At 39.6% G+C, this 27,568-nt stretch overlaps 1 long non-coding RNA gene across 13 annotated transcripts in view; it reads left to right on the forward strand.

Annotated features, from left to right (window-relative positions):
• The first annotated feature begins 450 nt into the window (after positions 1 to 450).
• LOC107200567 overlaps positions 451 to 27,568 on the forward strand; it is a 75,299-nt gene continuing 48,181 nt past the window's right edge. For 12 of the 13 annotated variants that reach the window (XR_004495948.1, XR_004495942.1, XR_004495951.1 and 9 more), the window contains exons 1-2: positions 451 to 614; positions 26,388 to 26,539. This is a non-coding gene — a long non-coding RNA (uncharacterized LOC107200567). Of the gene's footprint in view, positions 615 to 25,789; positions 26,003 to 26,387; positions 26,540 to 27,568 lie in introns of those variants that run through there. The other variant, XR_004495952.1, reaches the window with a different exon arrangement.

The raw sequence follows: 27,568 nt of genomic DNA on the forward strand, positions 1-27,568 counted from the left end.
AAAATACAAACATGTCCAAACAGGTAAAAATGTTCATCTGAATAAACTCGTCGTCCTAGTGGTGTATGAATAGGAGCTCTAAAACAGCTGGAAGAATCCCTCACTGTAAAAATAATATTTCCCTCTTTGATGTGGTGAATATAGATTCAATAAATGTGGACTATTTTTTTTTTTTTTTTTAATAAAACTATCCACTAGGAATGGGTTGATTAGACACCCTTTTTACCATCCTCCTTGGACTGGGATTTCACATGATGAAGACAGAGGTAACAACAGAAAGTTGTTGACCCTCTATGATCTCTTCACCTAAAGTTAGTCAGAGGTGAGGACCTGGCTGCCAACCAGAAAAATCACCTGCTCTCATGAGCTGGTAACTGAGTAACTGATTATCTAACAAAGAAATCTGGTGATTACAGTGGAAAAGGTCTCAAGGTCTTTTGTCATCTCATTTATCAGGAAGCAGAAATGCCCTGCAACCTCAGTGGCTGCAGGAATAAATGGGATGCCCGGTGCTTAAGGGAAATCAATACAAGTCTATATGCAAGGGGAAAGGCAAGATCCTGCAAACCTAAAAGGACTCAGATGAATGCTCAAGAATGGGGAAAAAAACTTAGGTAAGTGAAGGCATATACCTATATCACTATTTCCTTTAGCTCCATTTAGCTTTTCTCCTAAAGCACGGACTAATGGCATAAAAGCCCTTAGAGAAGCTGTTAAGGTTACATATTCCACAGCACCTGTGAAGAGGTGAACTGTGATCCAGAACCTTTACAAAGCTGGTGAAAAATTATAAGCTCAAGCAACTGTGTTACAGTGAGGGAGCAGCACAGATCCTGGTTCCTTGCTTTAGCAGCTGAAGCTAAAGTGCCCAAGTTGAAAGAATACAGAGACATGCTCTGGTTAAGGGCAGCAGGAGACCTTTGTCCACTATGGTGGGACCCAGCACTGCGGACTTGAAACTGTTTGCTAAGAGACAATTATTAGGCTCCTGGTCTCCATAATATTGACACCACTGAGAAGTTTCTCTATCTAATTTCTCTCCAGTCTGGAGCTGAAGCAGATATTTAGATGTCCTCTGAAATTTGCTGAGCACCCATTCAGGGCAGGAGATCCATACTGTGAAAATCGAAATATGCCTGTGAAACTACTGTGCAAGGCAGTCAAGCTGGGAAATACTTTCAGTTCTGACCACATGGTGCTGCTTGATCTGGGAAGATGTCTAACTGTTCAGTGCTGTAAAATAAAATAAATCTTTGGCTTCCCCAGGCAGAAGAGAGTCCAGCAGCAAAGATACTGCCAGTTTCAAACCAAGCATAGTGAGAGAGGCAGAAGTTAGTACAGATGTCTCCAGAAATGGTATTGTTAAGACTCCATCTCCTGGAGTCATGCAATTATGCAAAACACTCATGGTTTAATGGTTTGGACTTATAACACCTTCTCTTATTCTGGTTGAAAAGTCAAATTAGAAATGGCTGTAGAGCACAAGACAAACAAAGGTAACCAGCCACTCGTTGGTTGGTTGGTTTTCAACTGCAAGATTAGGGTAAAGGTTTGGGAGTTCAGAAAACCTTCTCTTCAGCAGTAGTGACAGCTCCCTCTAGAAGATTCTGTAGCAAGCACTAGCAGCAACTCTCATAAGGTCATATCTGACCCCTTTTTGCTGTGATATTATTTACTTCATACCAGTCCTGGTATGTAGTGAACGATAATGTCATTTGGAGGCGTTCCAAGGCCAGCACAGCCCTGTGGCACAGGACTGTATTGTACCATATGAAACTTTCAAGTGCTGAGTAACCACTGCCTGAGAATCCACATCTTCCCTTCCGGTCACTTCTAGAGACCAAAAGCCAAAATTTGCTTTAAACCACAATTTGCTCCTGCAAAACCTCAGCTGTGCAGCACACAAGTTCCTCCCCAACAGAGCCACACTCCCCCACAGGTCAGACCTGGTTCTACGTCCCAAGTGTCACAGATGCCCTTTGCATCTGTTAACACCACCCTTGTCAGGAAAGTGGACAATTACCTGTGATTACTCCAACTTAAAATATTATGTTGAATCTCCATAAGTAAGGACATCAAATTCATGCTATTCAAGGAAGTCACAGCTTTATCATAACACTAAAGGTTTCTCATATTCCCTGTTTTAACTGGTGACTGATGGCTGTTGCTTTGCTAAAGCTTTCCTTTATAAACAAATAACATGCTGAATTTTCTGTTATGAAAACTGATTTTCCTAATTGTTCTATTTTCTTCCATGAACCTTTGGGCTGTTTCTGCAGTTATTAACCAGGTTGATTTTTCCAGTAACAATTTGTATCAAGGTATTAGAGGCCTAATCAGTTCCCAGACACATACACACCTATCTTCCAGTGTTTTTGCAGTGTGATGTCAAATACAGTATTTTGCTTTCTAAGCTATAAAAGCATTTTTAAAAGTTCAAATATATTTAATCCATAAAACTAATTTATGCCTGTGCAAGTAGGAGAAACAAAGGTTACCAATTAATGGCCTGAGTTATTTAAAAATTACTGAGGTAGGCAATTTTCCTCCCGATTTTTGATGACTTTTCACATGCAAATGTTGGCCTATATTGTACATGTGCTTACTAAAGGTAGACTCATGCAGATATGGAATTCGTTGCACAGTATTAAAAAGATAGATTTAATGTGTGCTCTGACTAAACCATAATATTGTGGTGGCATGAAGTACATCTGTTATGCTTGCACATTACTCTAATCACATGAACAGATGAGAAAAAGTCAGGAAAAAAAATCTGGGCCAAAAAAAGTAAATGCCAAAACTTCTCATTGATTTGGGATGAGGAACAGGTTTTCACTGCCTTGCAATCTTTCATGGCTAGCACTATCAGCATAAGATACAGTTACAGTAAGAACTGTTTTATTTAATCAATAGTGTTAGTTCATTCTCCTGAAGTTTCCTACTATTTCTTTTTACTTCTTTAGACAGTCGCTTTCCCCCTGTGATACCCATTAAGTATATTGGACCAAAATCAGTAAAACACCTACATACATGTTTAATATCAAAGACCTCTGGAGCTTATTTACTGAATAGCATTATGCTGAATGTTTGGAGGTTTTTTGGTTTTTGGGTTTTTTGAACCTAAAATTTGGTTGGATCGTGCCCTTACCTATCATAATAATGATAGGACACAGAAATGTGTTTGATTATGTTTTCTTGATGGTTACTGAAACTAGTTTAAACAATGTGATTCTACTGAGATGTTACAGAAGTATCATCTCGGGGAGCACATTGAGACAAAAATGCTGTAAGGAAGAGAGTGGTGGGAACTCAGGTCACTCATGCCCTTCTACAGGATGTTTTATGTATAGAGGCTGCTCAGCTAGACTGAAGACTAGTCAACAGCAGGGCACATTATGAAACAGGAAAATAAATGCCTTCTTAGAGGTTTTCACTGACATGTTCAAAAAGAACATCTGTGGATCCAGAGAGTGGATTAAGCCCTTGCTGATCATACTATTTTATGTGAATAATATTGAAAACTTTAGCCTTGATTTGGTAATACAAGCTTGGTTTTGTTTATTCAAATACTACTGATTTATTAGGTACCCTTAACTCTACATCACAGACCAAGAAAGGGGAGGGAAGGAGTGAAAAACTACTGCTTATTCACAGCTTTAAAGAAAGTCTTTAAGGCATTTTGTTCTGGGAGGTGAAATTATCTATTCCCCTGAAGGTTCAATGCAGAGTAGCTGAGCTTTGTTAATTGGCTGAAATTACACTTAAGCTCTGCGGTTTTTCTCTCCTTTCCTCCTTTATCTGCTTATTTTTTTCTCTCCTCTTTCCCTCTCTTTCCTGCCTCCTTTTTTTCCTTATTTTCCTGCTTTTCCTTCTTTCTTCCTTTCTGTCTCTCATAGGTTTGTATTTTTTTCCTTCCACATCCTACTAAAAAGAGTCTCAAAATATTCCTGATGGACTGAGGCTTCACAAGGAGAATAATAGGCATAATAACTATCATACAGTTAGAGTGGAAAAGAGGCATGCTGGGTATATCTGTCTCCCTATAGATGCTGTTCCATTTTTATTCAAGTGGAAATTGCAAGAGTTGTGTAGATGGGTCCTCTGAAGATCTCTGAATCAAACCAGTTTTAATTAATCTTATCAATCATTTCAGAATAATCAAATTAATGAAAAAAATGTGGTTGACTCTTTGATTCCAGCAGCAGCTACATTTTATCATATGAAAAAATGGCTTTTCCCTTTGTATTCTAAATGACTGAAATTTGAAAAATAGATTTGTTAACTTCATAAAGGGCAGTAAATGTTATTACAAAAGTGGTTGGTTAACTTGTCACTGTTCTGTTCTGAGGTTTGGAGTAACACTCACAATGGTATTATTGATATAAATAGCATCTTTTTAGGAGGAGGCAGGCAACATGTTCCTTTGCAGCAGTTCATTTATTAAAACCTCAAGTAATCTTCACCCTTTCAAAAAATGGGAGCTCCCTGAAAATAAAGGGTATATTAATGAGGGGCATATAACTCACCAAGCTCAGAGATATTCTATCACTCTTTAGGACCATAATATGGATTTTGATGGAGTCAGGTGTATGATGAAGAGCCGTGGTCGCTGCGTGGCACTCTGCAAAAGCAACGGGAGTACCTAGCCCATCTGCTAACTGCAATTTAATAGCTTGACTTCTGGCACATTGCTGGCAGAAAAAGTGACAAGCACTGCTTTATACGCTGAGCAATGTGCAGTCTACACTGGTTCCATTTTATTTAGACAGTAAACTCCTTGCGGCAAGGTATCTTTCTGCGCTGTGTTTGTCAAATCCTCTGCACAATGAGGCTCTAGGTTTGGGACTAGGTGTTTTTACACAGTGCAGAGATGCTCAGGCCAGCAGCACCTGAGCTCCTGCTGGGAGCAGAGACAGCCCAGCTAGAGCACCGTAGTGCTGTGCTTGCATGGCTGAGACAGCGCCAGGCTCTCGTGTGTCTCTGACAAGGATGGTGCTGTGCCGTGCCAGCACCACCGCGCCGCTGTGGGATCCGTGTTGGTGGAGCTGTGCCCACCTGATGTGCCAGCTTGGATCTCCTCTGTTCAGGCACCTTTGTGCCATGACTTGTATCCCAGGACAGAATGGCACTTAGGCTCCAAAGTGCAGTGACACTGCTAAAAAACACAGCCCTGCAGACACTGCTCTGTGACCTGCGCCCCAAGCAAATCCGCACAAGCAGCTCCTTTTGCCAGACACATCCAAACCACTCCAGGTCTCCTGCCTGCTTGGGAGGAGCTTGGTTCCACCGTGTGCCTGCTCTTGTGAAACTTTTATGCATGGAAGTAGCATCAGGGATTCCACCAGATCGTGTTACCTATCTAATCTATTTAAACTCAATTATGGTGCTTTCTTGATGGCATGTCTGAGCATTCTGTGCTTTATAGGGTGTTTCTCAGACTGGTTTAAATGGGATTAAAGAGCTTTTAGAAGTTGTTTCTATAGGAATTTGAGCCAAACTTTTTTATGCTATAAGATCTACTTTGACCATAGGAATTTATTGATGTCCTTCAGATCCAGGGTGTGTTGGTTCCCCTCTTTGACCTTGTGTCTCACCATTGATCTGAATGTTTTCAATGACACGTTCTTCATTTCATTTCTCTGCTCACCTTTTTTTCTGTACCTTGCAACTCATCCTTGCTTTGGGAATAACAGTGCAGTTTGGGCAATGCAGTAGTGACAGGTGACAATGATTCTAAGTGCTGATGCCAATACTATGACATGGTAATACTAAAGCAGCATTCATAGCATTGAATGCTATGTCTCAGTTTTTTGTCCCCTTCTTTCCATAGACATGTTCTCCCATCTCTGTTTTTCATGTCCCCAATTGCTCAGTCTTGAGTCCCCTTCTTTCCATAGACATGTTCTCCCATCTCTGTTTTTCACCTTTCACAGTATCTTCCTGTGAGCTCCCTTACAGCTGGGAGGCTGCTACCTGCACTTTTCCTAAATGAGAGAAGAAGGGAGAGACAGGAGACCGGCACATGCTCTTCTCTGCATGGCTCTGTGGCTGTGCTAATTACTGAGCTGCAAACAGGTTGTAGCAAAAGAGTAGGAGAGGGAAGGAGGCCGTGCTAGGGAGGGATACCCCGTATCACAAGAGATTTGGGTCGAAAAAGGGTTCAGGTACCTCTGGTAACAGCTTGTTAACATCCCTTTGAGTGACAGATGCAAGAACTCAATACCTAAGTTGAACTATTTTTTCTTTTCTAATGAATTTTTCTTTCTAAAGAACTTTTTAAATATAGCTTAGAAATGGAGTGTCCAACAAATATCAAGAAAAAGTAAACTAAATATTTTTACCATTTCAAATCATCCTAATTGAATGAGAAGGCTGTGTATAGAAATGTAATTCTGTCCAGAGGCTGCTTGTCAAGTCATGTTTTTATTGTAATTACCTGATTTGTTCAGCTTTAATCGTATTTACTCTCGAAGGTCAGCTGTCCTGCTCTGAAATGGTTAGTGAAGGCTATGAGAATACATAATACCCATGGGGAGAAAAGCAAAGACCACATATGCTCTTTTAATATTTACTTCACAGCAGAAGAGGTAGAATTTTTTTTCCACTTCTTAGCATATTTCTTCCATCAATACTATTTATTATTTGGTACATTGTAACTCCTATAAGTGCTGCTTGTGTCTGGTCTCCAGTGAATGCTTCAAAATATATGTCCATAATCAGCATCAACCCATACTTCAGAGATCTTATAATTTGAAGTGGCAAAACAAAGCACAAGAAAATCAGTATCATTCTCCTCACAGAGAAGAGAAAGGCCCAAAATGTTGTGCTACACCCTTCCAACTTCAGTTAATATTATAATCACAGAGTTGTCAGCTCTCTCTATGTCACATGAGTGTGTAGGTGAACAAATCATGCTCTGTCTTCCTGTCTGGGTGAGACATGTACAAAAAAATACTTACTCTCCCTCCTCCAAAATAATTTCTACGAACTGGAAGAAGACCAATAAGTCTAAACAGTTTACTTAGAAGCAATCAAATATACATTATGAGTTTTCAAAGTTAATCCAAGATTTTGTAGTTGTTGTTGCTTACCATTTGATGTTACAAATTCAGCTGTCTAAAAACCATTTGAAGAAAATAAATCCATTCCCCTAGGAAGATGAGAGGTATTTTTATTATTCTTCTGCCTCAAAAACAGTTTCATGTTGAAAGCTAAACTTTGAGCCCCTAATCATTGGTGTTGGGTACAGGTCTCCCTGTAAGGCAAACCTTTACATTTCAATTACCACATATAACAAAGGAGAAAAGAGCAGCTTCAATCTTTCTTTTCAAAATAAAACTATCTTTAAAAAATAAACCTAGCTCATTATTTTCTTTGTTTAGCAGTCCTTGTTTCAGTTAATCGGTTTAGTCTTCAGTTTAGTGTCCAAACTCCGGCCATGCAATGGAAGACCACAACTGCAAGGAGGGCTCAGTGGCACCTGACTGGTGGGTTTTTCCATGGAACAGCCATTTGGTGTGCAGCCTGCTGATTAACTGTGCTACAGCATAAATCCAGCAGATGAAAATCCCCAAAAAACAAAATAACCTAACATGTAAAACCAGCAGTAGACTTTTAAATGCACTTCATTATTTTTAAAGCCTTTGTGTTCCTTACAATTTGAAAGAACGTTAATATATTCATAAGCACTAACCTTAAGTCAGTGCTGCGTGCTCAAGCATAAATTCTATTATCAGTGGATCTACTGCAATTCTTGGAAGAGGGAAAGTTGCTGAGTACTAACATTGTTGGCAGTTTCTTGTTGAATATAAGAACTTTATCCTAGAGCTCACCTAAAGAGAAAGACTTTTGTAACTCCTTTCTCACCTACATCTCCTCAATTACCCTCTCCCCTATTCCTAACCATATTGAATCGGTACTTTTAAATAAAATCTTCTTTACCTTTTACTTTTAAGCAAAATTTTCTAGCAAAATTAAATTTCTGTATTAAATTTATCTTAAATGAATGAACACAATAATTTTCCCAAGTAAGTAAGTTATACTGTTTCTATTTCTGTAGTGGACTGTTCTTTTCTCCAAAGTATGTTTTATAAGGGAAAAAGCAAAAATAAAATCTAGCTGGTTATTCAACTCAAGTAGTTGGAGAGTGTGTTACTCAGTGGTGTAGTGAAAAAATTAATGGAAAAACTCACCCATTTGCTCTTCCAAAGTGGGCAATGTGGGAATAATCACTCTTCTACATACCCTAGAAACAGATGTATTAAATTTTCCTATGTTTACCTATAACTGCACTCTTCAGGCAAGTGGTCCTTTCTGGAAACCTAAAAAAATCCCACTGTAGTATCTCCCTTTCCAGGCTTGCATGAGCCTCTTTGACCCTCTGCTCAAGGAGATATATTTCCAGTTTCTTTTCCAGTGAGATTCTTAGAGGACTGGAATAAGGATTTTGTCAGTTTGCATTAACAAAGCTGGGCAGAGGAAATGACACCACACCTGCTTATGCAAAGCATATTATATATCCATAGGCAGACCTCAACAGCATTAAACCATAATCTAAAGAAGCCAGAGGAAGTGTGGGACAGGGAGAATTAGGTCCATCACAGGGTTTATCCTGGTTCCCCCAGGTCCTCACAGTAACTCCCTGTGGCAGTTTGAGGTCCATCAGCACAGAATTTCCTGCAGCACACGCCTCCTCACCTGCTGCTGGCTCAACGCATGACTAGAAGAGCCCTAAAGGAAGCAGAAACAAGGTAAACCATGCAAATAAGGATACTGTGGTTCATCTCAGCTGTGGTCTCCTCCTGCAAATGAGAAATGCACCCTGTTGAAACACTGGACTCTTTCACTTTCCATTAAAGAGTTGTACACATCAAAGGATATTTAGACCAAAAGGAAACCAAGTCAGGGCTATCCTATCTACTGGAATATCAAGGGATTGCATATAGAACTCCTTTGCTTAGTGACATTTTAACAGCAGCCCAAGATACACAGGAAGATGCTGATTCCATAATAAAGTGAGCTAAAATTTAGGAATAAGGGCTTTCGTCACTACAAGATAGGAATTCTGGAACTATGCTTAAAGAAATAAACAAACAAAAACAGTTTTCTAATTAGAACTGAGATAAACTATTTTTTTCAGTAAAATCCCTTCCCTAAAATTGTATCCATTAACAGTGCAAATAGTGACAGCAATGCTAACTACTTTCTGACAGACATCATTTCATCTCAAAATCAGACCAAATTCTTTACTTTTATATATGAATAAGGAGCAGTTTTCTTCATATAAACTGCTCCAAAATTTACCCACCTTCACTTCTGACTGCTTTTTTGAAAAGGATATGCTGTAATGAAAAGCTCACGTGTAGGATTATGGGGTTAAACTAAGCAGGCCTGTAAAAAATAATAATTCTATTGTACACAATTCCATACTTTGCTCCCTTCCTTTCAAACTGTAACCTTATATTTTGTTTTCAGACTTAGAACTCTTACTCTTTCTCTTTGTTATATTGTATGGTTAACAATTTCAAATTGTACCATGTCTCCTCCCTCACTTAGAAAGCTTTTGTTCACTGCTTCATCACTACCTGCATGTAGAGACAGGTAACCATAGTCTGTAGGCTACAATAATAATGGCACACTAGATAACATCACCAGATCAGCTTCATGCTACAAACACATCTGAAATTTTCCATGCTTCAGAACTGCTAGGAGGCTCAGTAATCTCATGAGTATTAGGAAACTCCTATTTATTACAATGGGATCTAGTTATGCCAAGGAAAAAAATGTCTTGCACAGAGAAATTGACACCTGAAATATATAAAAAAGGGGGATACTAGAATTCATAAAAAAGTAAGAGCAGAAATAAAAATGGCAACATGAAATTAGGCAAACAAAAAAATAAAAAAAAGAGGGAGAAAGATAATTAAAAACATATTCATACTAATAATCCCCTCAGAAGGCAGAATTTCACCAAACTCTGACTTTTCCAGGTTCAACATTTCTGCCAGAAACTTCCCTGACTTGAATTTGAAGACAGTACTTAGCATTTGTGTGACACAGGGGATGGAGAAGAGGTAGTATGTCTTTTAAAAGTAAGGGGTAACCAGTGGGTAATGATGCAGTTATTTCCCTTTTCAGCTTGTATTTTTCAAGATGTTACTAATCATGACTGGGATTTTCTAAAGGTGTGAGCTAACTGTTTCGCAAAAAATAAGACTAGAACCAAAATGCAATACAATTTCATAGGGAATTTACAGGAGCTGAAATTCTGGGGACATTAAGTTACAAATTTATTGAGTGCAAAGTCACACAGGCCACAGGCCAAATATGACTCTCATCTCTCAGTCATACTAGGCCCTCGTAAACCATATGCATTACTCTGTATGATGATCAGTAATTTTTTCTTTATTAAAATACCTCTTCAAAGAAGACATAAGATATTGATTTGGCACTCAGTTGTGTCAATTTATCCCTACCTACCATTACTGTTAAAGATGTGCCCCTATCTGAACGGGACTCCTGCCTTGTCCTGAACTCTATATTTCTTTCTAGATAGAACTAATTAGCTGTATTCAAAATAGTTCATTTGAACAAACTTAGCTACAGTTGATCCAGATCACTTTATGTGCTTGTCTCCATGATGTCTCAGTCGTCTAGAATCCCCCACACCCGCAATTCGTTATTTCCCAGTTACTGATTGTCAGCACCAAAAACGCTGAAGGGTACTGGCCCAGTATTGATCCTTATGGTAACTTCCCAACGTTAGGATACAACTGTTCAGCAGCGAGTCAGCATTACCCATTGACCACTGATGACTGTGATTCTGAAAGCTGTCAGGTGGCCAACTTTTAATCCATTTAACGTGTTCTTTATTGGTGCTGCATAGCATTGATTCCACAATCAGAATACTATGCACCACTGATTCAAAGGTCTTTCAAAAGTCTATTACATTTACAGAATATCCCATCAATCAATTCTCAAAACCAAGAAGTGAAATTATACTTTCTTCCTCAAGTGTAAAAGATGCTTATTTCCTCAGAGTTGTTTCTGTTATTCCATTAGAAATAAAGAAGGTTAGTAATATACCTCATTATCAGATAGAGGGATACCACCCTCTCATTTCCAAATGCAGGGAACAGAAGAATTTATTGAAGTTCTCTGTTCTTTTCACATCCTGAATAATACTGCCATTTCCCCTCTACCATGTTTTGTTGCCATCTTGATGGAAGAAGCCTTCCAAACATTTTAGATCATCCAACATCAACAACATGCAACATCATTTATCCTATCATATGTTTGTCTATTATGACAAATGTGTATTAGTACACTTTTTTCTCCTCTCTCTGCATCAAAATATGATTTATGGCTATGGAGTTTTTTTCAGAGAATTTCAACTTTTCATTCATATTTTTCTTTCTGGATTTTGTTCAGGATTTTAGCCTTTTTTTTCTTTTAATCACCATGCTGTGTGCACATATACATCATTATTATCAATCAATGTCAATGTGAGAGTAGTGGCTTGATAAACCAAATCTCTTTGTGTTTTGCCTCTTATTAAACTTGTTACCCGATTGACTGAATATTGGAAAAATTGGTATGACAAAAGACCTTAAAATATGGAGCATGTAGTTAAAATGACAGTCACTGAGGATGCATGAAAAGAAAAAGTTTATGTGGTTTATGCTCATGAACTGGGCAAGGGACACAGAAGAATCAGCAGAACTGAGAGCCATTGTTGTTCTTGCCTGCTTCTGTGAAGAGGGAACTTTGACAGTCTGTAGGTTCTTTCCCAGATCCTGCTCTTACCTTTGTAAATGGCTATTCTTCACACAATTTCTTCCAGCAAAGCAAATTGTTTTTGTTATTTGCTTTCAAGCTGAGCCTTCAGTTCATAATGAGTCGTGATTCATAATGAATTTTCTAGGTCTGATATTGTCAGGTCTTTTTCTGAAAATCCCATTCACAAAAATTATCTTGAATAAGACTATAAACATAAATTACCTCTTCCACATATTGAAGCTTTAATTCCTGCTAGAACCTTTTGGGTAGTATATGCCCTGCCAGAGATACAGTTGCCTGCCCTGAGCTTGTAATTCCTCTGTGAATAGGACAATTGGTACTTTTCTTTAAATTGTTAATAAACCATGATTTCACTTGCTAGGATCTCTTTGTGGCCATCTGTGTTAGTATACTAAGGAGATAAGGCAACAGCAAGCCTGCCACTTTATCCTTTTCTGGAGTACAAACCACTTTCCTATTTTTTCACAGTAACACGTCAATTAAGCATGTAATGTGTCAAATAAACATGGTGGACATGCAATCTTCAAGCCAAAGCTTTTTTTCTCATCATCAAGTCCTTTAAAATCAGCTAAGCAGACATATAGTTGGGACTAGTATCCCATCTCATGATCTCTTGTGCCCCCTTCTTGATGTGACTGGCATGTGTTTGACAGCTGTTTGTAATTCCTACTTCTTTGGTTTTTACCAGCCTTTCCTTTGTAACAGCTGAGGGAGCTCTGTGCGCTCCTCCTAGCTGACTTCCTGAGGCACCAGCACGTGGAATGATCCTACCAAACAATCTCATTTCATCATATGTAACGTAACCGTGCTTTGGACTGAGTCTACCCTTTATTCAATGTAATCAAATCAGGCTCACTGATCCTTAGACAACCACTGGTCTCCAGCAAGTGGTTAATTCCAGCAAGAAAGGAATTAATTTTTACTGTATAAAATCTAGTAAGTCTATATATCTGAATTGTAGTTCAAAAGAAAAGCATTTGGAAATATTTGTAATGAGCATCCTTTGATTACAATGGGACCAAGATTTTTTCTTTGACCAACTTTTTTTTTCCATTTTGAAATGCTGAAGAATGGATAATCCATCAGTACTGTCTACACAGTTCAAGAACTATTGTCAGGACATATAAAAAATGCCTGAAATGTGAAGGCCATTTATGCCAATAACAGTGCATTTTTCTACAGAAGTCATGGACTTTGCATCTGATTTCATCACAAAGGAAATGATAAAATGCTTGAGAACTCCAATCCTGTTCTGTTAAATTAAATGAAATTGCTATAGATCAAAGGAAAGCCCAAATAGTTAGTATGGAGAAACAATAGGATCTTGCATTCTTAAAGAAAATGGAAAATAGTAATCATATTCAGAAGAAAAATGCAATAAAGAAAACAATTTGACGTAATATTCTGTTGGCAAAAAAGATATCACATTTTCAATTTAATATTAAAAAATTGCTCAGATTAATTCTCTTCAGTTTTCCAATATACATGTATGAGCTACAGATTGAGCTGTGCAATTCATCATAAGTGTTATTTGCCAATATAATGTCCAGACTACTGACTCTGACAGGAGGGAACAACTTACTTGGTACTTTCTACTACATCCTTCATATTCTCAGTTCCTTATTCCTGTCAGAGACTGAAATAGCTCGTGCCTCAAACATTGATATAAAGTTTCACTCATTTTAACAAAAACTGTACAAAGAGGCTACAACCAAAGAAGCCTCCCTGAAGATGCATGACAGGGACTTTGGACTCAAAGTCAAACTGCTGAGATTAGATAAAGGGAAAACCCATTCTTCAATCACCTGAAACAAACAAGTAAAGAAGGAAAAGAGTGTGAGTCAAACCCAGCAGCCATGCTAAGAATCATCTCTGGGTTGTTTTGAGGTGGGGGAGGCCATAGCCCACTGACCCATTTCCTGGGAGCAGCTTTGTACAGATTCTCCCCCCAGCTGAGGTGGAGGGAGGAAGTTTCAGTGTGTTGTAACCTCTGCTCAGGGGCAGTGAACCCATCCTCCCTCACCCAAACTGGCTGTGGAACCCCCAGCCCTGGGAAGGCCACGTCCATGGGACATTCAGGTGAGAGGAAGATGAGAGGGTGCCTCAATCCATCAAAGGCCCCCCTGAAGTAACCCCTAGAGTAACTCCTGAGGCCTTGCACCACAGGACTGCATGTGATACAAGAAATCCCATGTGTTGTAAGAGACAGTGGCAAACTCCCCCCATGCCCAGTGAGCTGCCTGGATTTTCCTACCTGGCCGAGCCTATATTAACCCATCGGATTCTAGGCTTTTCAGGGTGACCTCCACCACCAAGAAGATGAACTGGAGAGGATCAATGGAACATTGTTGTGATCCAATTTTCTTTATTCTCTTTCTGTCACCCCAAACTTTTTCCTATTTCCTTCTTTCTTTCTCTCTCCCCCCCATACTTACTATCAAATAAAACCTTTCCTATTGTCATTGGCATATGGTCTGCACCTTAATTAGGACAGGGGCATTTCTAAGAACCTTAGTAATCTAAGTGGATCTTGACAACTCCTTACATATGTTACAGTGCAGTAGTGTTAATTAGTTCATTAAAAAAATAAAAAAAAAAAAGTATGTAAAATGGTTGATATTGCCCGCCAGTGTTTTTGATAAGCAGCAGTGTGAATAGTATATGAAGTCCAAATTGAGGGAATAGTGAAGACTGGGAGCACTGCAGGTCTGTTTTACACTGCCTGAGCATCAATCCATGAAACATGTACATTATTTGGTTTTAATCAGGTAATTTCACTTCTTTACTGAAATAGTTCAGTTCTTATGATCATGAAGATAGATAGGTGAGAAAAATGGAAGTATTACTTAAAAAATTTACACAAATATGCCTACAATGGTTCAGGCAGATCTCTGCCCAAATAGAAGAACATGGACAAAATGATCTCTTCATCAAACTGCAGTTGTCCAGGATGTCTTTTTTCTCCAGTTTTTCAGTGCCCAGATTCCATAGCCTAGCTTAAATCCTAACTCTGCTGTCTGTGTACTCACAGATTCTGGGGAAAACCTGAATAGAACATATTTATTAAAAACCCAATCTGCAGAGTGTCAAAATCCAGTTTCACTGAGACCCCTACTCATTCCCACAATGTAAACTTATATTATCTTTCAAAATAGTAATGGGAGAGTCAACATAAACAACACTGAAAGAAAGAATTGTTTTCATTTTGAGTTTCACTGAGTATTTGTTCTTCCATAGCCTGGCTGCATCATAGGTGCCTTCCCTGTGTGTCCTTTGGGTTAATGAGATCCCACAGATTGATGAAAATTTGACTGTGATACTGTAGATGAACAAAACCAACATTTTTAGTCTCTAAAGCAGGAAAGCTATTCAAGGTTCCAGTTTTGGTGTGGAATAATGTACACTGAGATTTCAGGCTTCACAGAATGTCAAGTAAGCATAGTATAGGTTTTGGGGCTGTTTTTCTACTCTAGTGCAATCTTTGGCAGAACCATGGTTTGAACTTAGCCCTCCCATATCACAGGCAATATTGTACCAACACAAATATTGGCCTGTTGCAGTTAATACCACAAATACAGCTCTTAATTGGGCTACAAAAATCTGTTCAGTCAAGAAGGAAGACATGCTCTAGACATAGGTTAAAAAAGCAATTTCTCAGGGTAGCAGGCTTCCATAGACACAGAGAAATGACACAGGTCCCAGTGCCTATTTCCATCTGTACCTCTGTGGATGGCAGGATGGCTGCAGCTGCCACCTGAGAAGCAGCAACCAAATTTATGATCCAGTCATGCTTTCTCTCAACCAGGTCCAGGTTTTCTCGTCTTACAGACACAGTGACTGTTCTTACCTCTAACTTGTGGATCAATAAAACTAATTTTCTGCCTACTCTGCTGAGGAGCCTTGAGTTGGCTCTGCCACCAGCTTAGTTCTTACCACTTCAAAACTATTATGAATAAATAGATGTGCTTACAACCCAGCCTACAGCCTGAATAGCAATTTGCCTTTCTTTTTTTAGAACTAAATACCAAAGAGATTTTTTTCTCTCCCTGTTTGTACCATATCCTGGCTTCTTATACACAAAGCAATTCACTGGAAATAGAACTCATCTCTTTTTTTAAGTACTTTCATTCTTTACATTAATCAGAAGTTAATCAGAGTAAGTGGGAGTCCCACATTCCCAGAATAGCCCCAGAAAGCTTTTAGGAAGCAGGAGCTGCACTGGTACTGTTCTGCAAAAGGCTGCCATGACAAGAGAACAGTTCCTTCATCTTTTTTGATTGTTTCTGAGGTCATCTTGGGCAGCAAGCACTATGTGAGAGAAGAATGAGAAGCTCAAAATCATCATAATAATACCAAAATAGGCTAATTTTCACATTTTGTAACTAAATGGGAAAGGAAGGAAATGAAGATAGCATTGGATTAAATTAATGTAGTTGCAGATCACTGTAGTCAGAGTAATCATCTTGTGTATGATTTAAAAAGGGGAGGGTGTTGGTTTTTTTTTAATGGATCCAGCTGCAAGCAATTGTGAAGAAACTAAATAGTCTAAGAAAGAAGCAAATGTTTGTTTCTTTCTTTCTGGGAAAAATAAATAAATAAATGACTCAGAACTTAAGACAGACTCCGCAAAGAGAACATTTGATAGGTTGTCACAAACCAAAAGACCAGCTCTCCATGAGGTGTCTGAAAGGTGGTATACATAAAGATTAACTTCAACATCTTCCAAGTCAGTGGGTAAAGAAATCTTCTTTCAGAACAGAGGTTTTATCTACCTGCTGGGATTTACCTCCTTGGGCAACCTGTGTCTCTCCATTTTCAGCATTTCCTCAGTCACTAGGTTATCACTGGTGACTATGACTACTTCTTTACCTTCAACTGTTGTAGAAGTTAATCCTGATGATTCTCAGATAAACCTACCAGTTTATTAATAAAACCACTTCTAACTTTTAAATAAGATCAAACAATATAATCAGTTAGAAACTAAAAGCAACAGCCACCAAGACCCAACATTTAGAAACAAAAGCAGGCCTTGATCAAACTCATAAGTCAGTAAAAGGATGAAATATACTGCTTGTCTAACAGGGATCAGGCAACTGGTCTCCACACACCAGGGAATTATCTCTCATCTTGCCTGTAGTGTAGCCAGTCCTTCACAATGTATTGGCATAGAAGTAGGGGGGAAGGCAAGAGAAGAAAGGGGAGGAGTTGATTAATTTTTCCCAGAAGCTATAGAAAATTACTCCTTCTACCCCTCCAACTGAAATAACTTCAACCTGCCTGGTGTGATTTACTGCATTAACCCATCCTTAAGGACTACAGTAATCAAGCTGTCCTTTAGTAACATGTAATTGTCACCTTTCCTCCATTGTCTTGCAATACAGGAAGGACTATCTAAATAGATAAATAAAATATATAATATATCTAAATAGATATCTTAATAGATAAATAGAGAGGGTTCAAGGCTATGAAACAAATCCTGGGGCAGCACCAGGTGTCTAAATATCAGTGAAATAATTAAATGTCTCTTTTCTTCCCTCAACAAACTGGTCACCTCTGAACATTTCTTGATTGCTCCTTGCTGTCCTTGTAGCAAGGCAGTGATATGACTTTCATAATGAGCAATCCCACTGATGGCAGCAGGACTGCTCAACTGCTTGTACAATCTTTGCAGATCTGGGCCTCTTGACTTGGCCAAACTCCCGCATGACAGAGCTGTCACACACTGGGAGAAGCACGATTTACTTTCTAAAGTGCAGAATGAGACAGAGAATGGGAGTCAAAGGAATTATAATGGCAGATTAATTTCCTATCAGAGAAGACAGATTATAAAGGGTGATATTTCTTGAACCTTTTCAAATTCACCATTTTGCAGCAGTCTGAATGTAAAATGCTATGAGGAAACACAAACTATTACAGAGCGATGCTGTTTGGCCTGCCTGTTCAATGGGCTTACTTTTTTGTTTTGTTTTGTTTTTAGTTCAAGGGGAGAAATTTGATTTTTCGCCTTGGAGATTATTAATTTTACTCTGGAATTTGAAAATAGTGTTTGTCAAAAAATACTCTGGGATTTGTAAATATTAGACTGCTTGCATTCAGAATACTTGTGACTTCTCCAAACTATTCTGCACATATGAGCTCTTCTTAGAAGGAAGTATAGTAAAGTTTTGTTGATTCTTAGCACTGGTAGCAGTTTAAACGTCACCCTGCAATAGCACTCATTAGTAGAGGGATCATTTCTCTTTCCCATTCAAATAATAATTCATCTAAACAAATAGGCCATGCATCTGTTGGGCATGACCATGCTAAAACTAAATGTAGAGAAAACCATACGTTATTCAACTGGAATATGTTATGGGTAACACTAGTTTTCACAAACCTGTTCTATCCAGTGGGTAAATCACCTCTTCTCCAAAGGATACTTTATGGATAACTGTGCATTTTCAATAGGTTGTTCTCCTGTGCTTCTGAGATAAACAGCATGATTTTTATTGTACCAAATTCAGTATCCAAATATGACAAATAGAATAAAAGACCAGAGAATTAGCAGGTGATTTATTCTATTAATTGCAGCTGTGAATTGTCAACTACTGAAATATTGTTTTTCTTTCATTGACTACCTGTTGCAAATATTCTGATGTTTTAAAAATCATTCTTAATCACTCTTAGCTTACCATTTACTCTGGATTGGTAGACTGCAAATAAACTAAAGTAGAATGAACTTTATTGGACTATGGCTAATTTTTCATGTTTATGTAACACATTGACCTTGAGTTTACTTATGGTTTATAGTACAGATTCTTATTATGAGAAATGCAGATTTCACTCCTTTTTTTTGTTTTGTTTTGTTTTGGTTGGTTGTTTTTTATTGTTTTTGGTGGGGTTTTTTGTTTTTTTATTTTTGGGGGTTTTTTTTGGTGAGTTACCTGGACCTTAAAATATTTCATTTGGACAAACATACCTACCAATAAATCATTCACTAGAATGATCAGATAAAGTAAATGAAATATGCATTAACATAATTGGAATAAGTTAAGAGCTCAAATGAGTATTTGTGTGCAGCTTTCTGAAGCACTTATCCAGCACTTTTGAAAACAGCATAATTATTGAATAAAAAGAAATGACACCTGATAAATGTAGGGCTCACAGCACACTGGAGGAAAACTATACAAGATATTACTGGGAAGGAAAATTGTTTCATGGATAAAAACCAAACCCACCAAACAATTAATTCACTGCATATCCTATACTGAAAATGTTCTTACTTGTCTGGGCAGACACAAACTTGTGTTGTTAAAAGGGAGTTAAAATCGGAAGGAAAAACACATGGTAGAATCATCATAAATGCCAGTAATGCAAAATGGGGAGACTGAAGACTGTTTGATAGAATTTTGAATTACCAGGGTGTGTTCCAAACCAGATTTATTCAGTCACTGGTTCTTTATACTCTACAGGAACACTGATTTCACATTTAACTTGTTCACTCTTGTTTCTGGGGGGGGAAAAAGAGAATGTTTTGTATATTTATATTATTTATATATTTTTCACCCTGCATTTGGGATATTCCTCACTTAAAAAAAAAAATCCAAACTAGTTATTTGGTGAGGCTTCAAAGCCTTTTGTAGACATTGCCATAGTTAAATTTCACAATACTTCTCTGAGGCATAAAATTAAGTTTTAAAATTCCCAATTGTTGAATAAGGAAATTTAAGGACAAAGTTTAAGCGATTTACTGAGGCCACAGGAAAAAGTGTAAGCAGTGGAATAAGCCATTCTGTGGCTGGTAACATACCAGAGCACAGGACAATTATAAAATTTCACACACTTTATCCATAGTCTACCTTTTTGCTCCTTCCCCTTTCCAGCCAGACAAAAAACATTTTCAGCTAAGCATTATCCCATATAAAGTCCTGGTATTTCTATTTCTGTCATCTTGTTTCTTCAAATGAACTAACTTTTTGCTCTTTGTTTAAAAGGCTTCATTATCTTATAGTCAAGTTAGTCGTCTTCTCAGGAAAAAATAAGTGTTTGTGGATACTGAAAATGTGACCACCACCAAAGTGTCCAAGAACCACACTCTCAGAGACCACAAATGATGGCTTCACACCTTTGTTGGAGCCTTTGGAATAATGCAAATCAAGTAGTAAGTCAAACCAAATGACTTTTTTCAAAGCTAAAATATTATTGAAAAGAGTTACTGAAATAAAATTAATTAAGAATATATTTCCAAATATTTTAGACTGGAAATTTTGAAATCAGATTAAATTTCTGTTTTCTGACTTAAGTATTTACTTATGGATTTAAAAGAAAAATATTAACACATTAAATCAAAATTTTCCCCACTCTTTATTCTTATTATCTTTGTTACGGTTGCAAAAAACAGGATAAGTTGTGGATTTAGGTCTTTTATCTTCATCGGTGTGTCATCATGGTTCCCCCCTCCCCTTCATTCCTTTTACATGTCCCCTGTGTTCAATTTTCAAACCTTTCTTGAATTTGGAAGGCAAAAGAGAAAAGTGAAATAGTGTGAATAAGCTACCACATATCCTGAAGTATTGAGAAAATGGTAAAAAAGTACAAAAGGTGGAGAGAATAAGAAAAGCTGATGCTTCATAAATTAAAGGTTTTGAGGTAAATTGACTTAGAACAAAAATTTTGCCTGCATGTACATTTGAAATGAGTATTTTTAAATTGTTTGGGGGGCTGGGGTGGGGATGAGGTGGGGTCTATATTTAAAATTCCCCCTGAAACTTTCATGAATAGAAAAGGTGAAGAGTATTTTGGGAAGCCTTTTCCATAACAAATCCTGAGATTTTAAGTGAATGGGGCAAACTACACAACACCATTTAGGGCATTTTTATTACGTTCACTAAAAGTGACTTTCATTTTTCTGCATTCAGGTAACTTTGTTTATGTAGGGCACATCAAGAAAACGCAGTTGTCAAGAAGTTAATTGCCATATAATCTTTACATAAACTTGCTCTAACAGGCCAAGCTTACTTGAAAAGTTTCCCTCCCCTTCCTGCAAATGTCTTTCAAATACACAATTTGTGTAAGCAGTGTGTTTTGTCAGATGGTTCAGGCTGCCTAGAAACAGCCTCTCCTGGGCAGGAGCTGGAGACCAAGCCTAGCTCCTCCTCCACTGGATGCACCCTGCACCAGGACACCTGAAGCCTTCAGTGAGGCAGTGCTTGTGATAAGCACAGCAAACACGGGGCTGGAGCGAGAGGAGGTTGCAGCAGACATCCTGGGAATCCCTAGAACATCAGATGGGCTTGCACACATTTCAGTAGTGCTCAGGGTTGCCCTCCTGCAGGCAGAGACTTGTTTGGGCCTGCCTGCTCTGAGAACCTTTCATAGGATACATATCCCCTCAGTTGTTTTTCCCATAGCTTCCAAGAGAGACCAAAAACCACTCACAGCATATGTTAAGTTTGTACTGGGTACCCGTGGATCTGTCAACAGCAAAACAGGAAAAAAAATGCTTTCACATAAAATTCCTTTTTATTTCAGTTAAATTGCAACATTAATTTCTTGAATACCTTATCACAGCAATATGACAAATGGGACATAATGCTTTTGATACTTGATGGAGCTTCCCATGTGATTCACAACATATTTTAAATAATACTTAATTCCTTTTAAAATTTGATTCATTTAGGTAAAACCACCAACAGAAGAATCACCTGAACCCCACATGAAGCACTTGGTAATCAATGTGTTGGTTAAATCCGAAGATCTAGTTTTAAAAGGCATGTGGAATGTGTGCCAGAAAAATGCAGCAGGCTTCCATCTGTACTTTGCTTCGATCTGATACAATTAGATGGACCTTTGTGTGACCTCCCTGACCCATCCAGAACTCCCACTGGCTTTCAAGATTGACCATAAGCCAGCGAGAATCTTATGAAACAGGGCAAATCTGCTAAGGCATGTAAACCCCTTTTCCAATAGTGCCTCAAGCATTTAGGCACAGATCTTGGAAGTGATCTTAGTAATAAACTTCTTAAAGACCACTGTCTCAATACCTAAGTTTTCCAGTCTTTGACATAACCTACCCAGCCAGGGGTCTTAAGAGTCTAAATCATAAACAGGCCTAAGGTGCTTTGAGATGCACAGAGTGCGCCATACAGGTTTAAACAAGTACATCCTTGACAAATCCAAAAGCATGCCAAAATCCTGACTCAGGACTCTACTGAGTAGAGTTTCTAACTCACAGAAAATGAACAGAGATAGCAGAAGTAAGGCTGTGTTTTGTTTTGTTGGACTGTGGGTTTTATTTTGTTTTGTTTTGTTTCTTATAATGCTTCAGATTATGGCCTTCCATTGAACTGCTTTGTGTGCTTAGAGACAAAAAGCCAGTCTAACTCAGTATTGGAATTATTAATCCCAGAGCACCATGGAGTTAGTGTGGTCAGTCAAGAGCAGTGACTATCCTGTAATTGAAGGTGTCTAAGAAAAGCCTTATATGGTTTTGACCTGCAATGAATGCATCTCAAGGGCAGGGTTATTATGCTTTAACTAAACATTTCACTTATGAATGTCTCTGCTGTTATCTAAATTGTTGATATCTTGTTGAGGAACAAACCCAGGGGAGTGTAGTGTGAAGAGAACACCACAAGAATGTGGAAATATTGGTGAGAGATAGAAAGAATATTAAAACAGAACAGAGAAATTGAATGGCAAGAGATACAGAGGAATAAAATATGCCTTGCAAGGAGCAAGTCACACAAGGCATGAAGAGGGAGGTTATTTTGGAAAATGCATCAAACCCACCTCCATTTCTATTTACAAGCTGATTCAGCAGTGCCTGTCATTCAAATCATGTCTCAACAGCAAAGGAATTGTTGTGAGAAGCAAATCATAAAACCAACAGGTGCAGAGAACATGCTGCTGCTGATATGTTTGAAAAAAAAATAAATTACAGGTCTCACATTTAACATCAACTACAAAAAGTTGAGGTAGAAAAAACTGCTATAAGAATGTGAGCGAGCAAGCTCCTACCCCTACAATGGAATTTTTTTTAACTCATCACACTTCCCATGCAGGATCTCTGTGTGTACGTGTGTTTGCATGTATGTGTGCATTTGTCTTTTGGGTTTTTTCAATCTACTTCTCCAAATTTCTCACTGGTTTCTCTAATGAAAGGTCTACTGCTAGAAGATAGAATCTACTTTCTTCCTCTTATTATTTTAAATTACATTTTGTGAGCTGCTTAGGGACCTTGTGGCCACAACTGCCCTATTTACTTTGCTGCCTTCTTCTTCCTTCTTTTCATTATTGTTATTATTATTTTTATTATTATTATTATTATTATTATTACTACTACTACTACAAGCCTGTGAATGCTGTGACTGAAAAATGCAGAATGCCTCAGCCCACGCAACTGGGGCAGCAGAGGCGTCTGTGTGTGAGGGAGGACAGCTAACCCCACTAACTGGCAAATTTTAGCCTTTTCTACAGCAACCCAGTACAGATTTCATGTGAGCTGCTCTTCTCCAGCAGCAATAGCAGCAGTCACCGGGTGCCAAACTGATAGCGCCCCACAAGTCCCCGCCCTTTAGCCGCAGCAAGCACCCACGCACCCGCACACAACTTGGGCAGCAGGCAGAGGAGTGTCAGCTGAGCCCGCCAGCCAAATCCAGAGGTAACACGGTGAGAGGAAACCTCACACAAGCTGCAGTTAGCCAACTGCCATATGCCCCGACAAAGCTACTGACAGCAGTGGCGAGCCCAGGGAGGGCTTTTGTCATTAGCCCCTCACCCAGCAGTGGAGGAAACTCATTTAGCCCCATGCTGGACTTTCATTAGGAGCGACTTGCATCAGATGGTCGCAGCGTTCTGGCACTGGTGTCGCCTGGTCCGTTGCTGGAGACGTGGCCATATCTCACCCCAGCAGGGATCTCCAGATTGGAGCAGCTCTTTGTCGACAGATGCCAAGACAGCAGCGGTAGTAGTGACAAAGGCAGCTTGGTTTGGTGTTATCTTTCATGCTGGCGTGTCACAGCCCTGAACTTTTCAAGATGTAGCTTTTTACAAACTACTTACTCCTGTTGTAGACAGAAAGGCGGAGAGTTTATATAGATGGAGAGAAATAATCTAAAACAAAATATGCTTGAAATTACCACTTGAAGCTGAAGCAAGCAGCAAAGAAGCTGTCACTGACAATCATTATTTCTAACCTTGGGACTGTAATAAAAAATCAATGAAGCAAGAGATGTCAATATTCTAGTAACTAAGATGTGAGAGCAGCACCCTCTCCTCCCAACATCCTAGCTGCTTATGGTAAAAATATACAAAAGCAGAAGCACAGATCTCTCAACAGAAACACTTTTCTCTTTCCAGAAATATCCTATCATTTTGGGACAACTGCTTACATTACTTGCAGGAGAGGGTTTTCAAGAAGTGAACCAAAACAGAATTTTTTGACACTGAACTGCGAATTCCTGGAAGAACATAGTGACTCTTGTCAAATGTAATTTGAAAAACACCAAAACACCTTGAATGTTTCACATCTTTCCTGCCTGCTTTCCAAACATGGATATTCAGGATTTAAATCCCTCACACATCTTGAAGTTGACTACCTCACCGTGCAGATTCAGTATGAACTGATACAGGCTAACAAAGAAACCCTTAAATACATCTCCTGATTTTTATCAGTGCGTTTTAATGAACTTCTGTTTTTAATTAAAAACAAACACACCCTAAGAAGAAAATGAGCTTTTTAAAAATCTATGGCTTGCTTCCCTTACTTTTCTCATCACCATGATAGAAGGCCATCCTACGCTATTTAGTGGGGTTGACTTCGGGGAAGGCAAAACATCAGTAGCCCCTTTTCATAGTCAGGGAACAAAAACCAGTAGGACAGACGAGGCCCTGGCTTCTTGAGTGGAGACTGCAGCCCTGATTTGTGCTGAGAGGGACTGATAGAGCCTGTGTGAAAGGCAGGCACTGCGGGGCATGGCATGAGGCAGTCAGGAAGCTGAGCTCCGGGAAGAGGATGCAAGGGGCTCACATTAACTTTACTTGGTGCCTAACTCTCCCCTGCTTCAGGTGGAGACCCACAGCACAGCAGCCTCCCCTAATGCAGCAGCTTTTCATCCCCAAAAGGGAGATCTTCACCTTTCCACTGAGCCAGTTTTGTGCCAGCATAGCCCTGCTGCACGCACCGTGTGATCCCAGGGGATATGAAAACCTCTAATGCCCGGGCACCGACTGCAGCAGTGACCGGTGCTGCAGCTGGGCAGGCTCTGCCAGGCCGCGCTGACCCGAGACTAGAGTGCTTTTAATTCGCTTTTTTCTTCTTCTTCTTCTTCCTTAAGCCAAAAGCCCAATGGGGCGGGCAAGCCGGACCGTGGCGCTGGTGTCCTCACGCCGGCAGCGGGCTGCAGCCCCATGCTGCCGCTCCGCTCTTCAGAAGAGATGGCGCAGGGGGGAGCGGTCGGCAGCTTTGCTCATCCGATTTATTACTTTAATATTTTATTTTATTCCGTCCTCCCGAGCAGGCCGGGCCGGGCCAGGCCGGGCCCGCGCAGGTGGGCGGTGTTGAGGCGCCACCTACCGGGCGGCGGCGGCGGCGGCAGCGGCCCCTCAGCGGGGCGGCGGGGCCGAGGTGGGGCTGCGGGCGCCTGCCCGTACACACGGACATGGCGCAAAACAAGTAAATACATCGCCACTTCATTTCAGCAGAAAGACGCCCCCCCCGAGCCCTTCTGCCCGGCCGCGGGGCCCGGCAAAGGTCGGTGGCGCCGCCGCGTTCGGGGCTGGGCGGCGGCACACGGACATCGCGGTTCCTGGCTTTAATTGCTTCCATTTGGCCTCAGCCAGGGGTGGGCGCGACACGGACGTAAGCGAATGTGTCCTGACCACAGGAAGGAACAGTGTTAAACATTTCAATTATACGGGGAGTGAAACAAAGTAAAAGCAGAACAATGAAGAGCAAATATAAAGAAAGGGAAGCTAATTAATGGAACATGAACGTAAGAGTTTAATGCAACCAGGCTGAATCTGTTTTGCAGCATGAAAAGAAGGAACACAGTGCCATTGTCCTGGAAAGAAGTGAGCGCTGCCCAGCTCCCAGCCTGTCGTACATGGCAGGGCTGCCCTGGCCCTGAGCGGGCTGATTCCACTGGAGAGATGCTTTTAACCCAGATCCACTTTAGGGATCTGAGAACCAGCCATCTAGCCTTGAAATCCATAGAAATGCCAGGTACGCAGCTGTTCATCCTGACTGTTTAATCTCTATTGTCAAAGTGTAGCTCAGGATATACTCTAAACTACCCTTGCCTCTTGCCACAGACCTACCTTTACAATAAGTCATATTTGAGAAGGGCCATCCAGTTGCCAGGACACCATTTTTAGCACATGCCACACTTGGTTATTCTTGTACCCCAAATGTGGGCATTTCTTGAGGGTCAAGTTACCCCTGCTACTCCCTGTGATCAGAGTGAAAAAGAGGCTGTGTTAATGATATATTGATATAATTTTAATGTACTAACAATGTCAATACGCTAGTATTGTGCAATATGCTAATATGATTGTGGTACATAATAATATGATGCTAATGCTAAAATTTGTCTTCTGCTCTTCCATAGGGAAAATCACTCTCTTCCACTGGCCTGCTGACTACAGAGGGAGCCCAGGGTGACCACCTGGCTGGTTTAACTGCTCATCAATGAATCACAACGCTGCACGGAACAAGTAACTTTCCTTAAAGGACCCCCTCTAAAATCTTTTCAGGTTTCAGGTAAACTCTTTCCTATTCCAAGCCTCTTTGGTTTTCCCACAGTTAGTGTGAGGCATTACAACATATGTGCATGAGCAGAAGAGATGGAGGTCAGGTTAAGGATCCTTTGCTTATTTGTCCCAAATGCTGTCTCAGCTTGTGTGACAGCTGGTGTTGTGATGAAGTTTTCATTACAGCCCCTGAACTTTAGCCAGGTTTTCAGACCTGTTGATGACACTTCAGAAAATGCAAAAGAATCAAAGTGTTTTCAGCAGAAAGCATTTACGTGTCATGAGATACATATTCTAACCAGAAACTTGCAGTTCCTGGCAGACTGTGACTGGTTTAGTTAAGCTTCCATAAATCAAAGCACAATGCACAGACTATGAACATCAAAAACATCAGAATCCCACAGACAGGTATGTCAGTGCCTGGCAGCTTTGGCTAAAATTTGCAAAAAGGGATCAAAGAGTTTCTATTCGACATTTAGGACTTAATGTAAATCATAGTCATCCTAGTGGGGGTTTCGCAATTGCCTTTACTAGGAGGCAAAGTCATCCTTCTGTGGGGAGGCAGAAAGCAGGAAGAGTCATCCTTAATATGAAAGGGTGTCCTAATATATTCTGCAGTCACTTGAACAAGTAGTTGTTTTGTGTCTTTTTATGTTTTTTAAAGCAGCTAACTAGCTGGTATCACCAAGTCGGTATACAAGCAAGTCAATAATGCAAGCAATATGTTATTTCATAGCTGTTTTTTAATCATCTTAATATGCTTTTGTGTAATGCATGTTCATAGCAAATGCACTACAGCTTTGAGAAAATGCTGCTAGTGAACAGTGAGATGGTAAAAAGCTTGTTTAAAGTTATATCATACTTTTCCAAATTTCACTGTGATGTTTAGATCTGAATATTTTCCACTGAATAGTAGGACCTTTTCCAAATGCCACTTCAGGGACAAGTGTTAGGCTGTTTATGCAATGAATGGATCAAAGCTTAAAGTCTCAAGTCTTCAAGTTTTGAATATTGTCTGATACTAGACCTAGGCCAGGAT

Source organism: Parus major, chromosome 2, assembly GCF_001522545.3.
Source record: "Parus major isolate Abel chromosome 2, Parus_major1.1, whole genome shotgun sequence".
Taxonomy (NCBI): Eukaryota; Metazoa; Chordata; class Aves; order Passeriformes; family Paridae; genus Parus; species Parus major.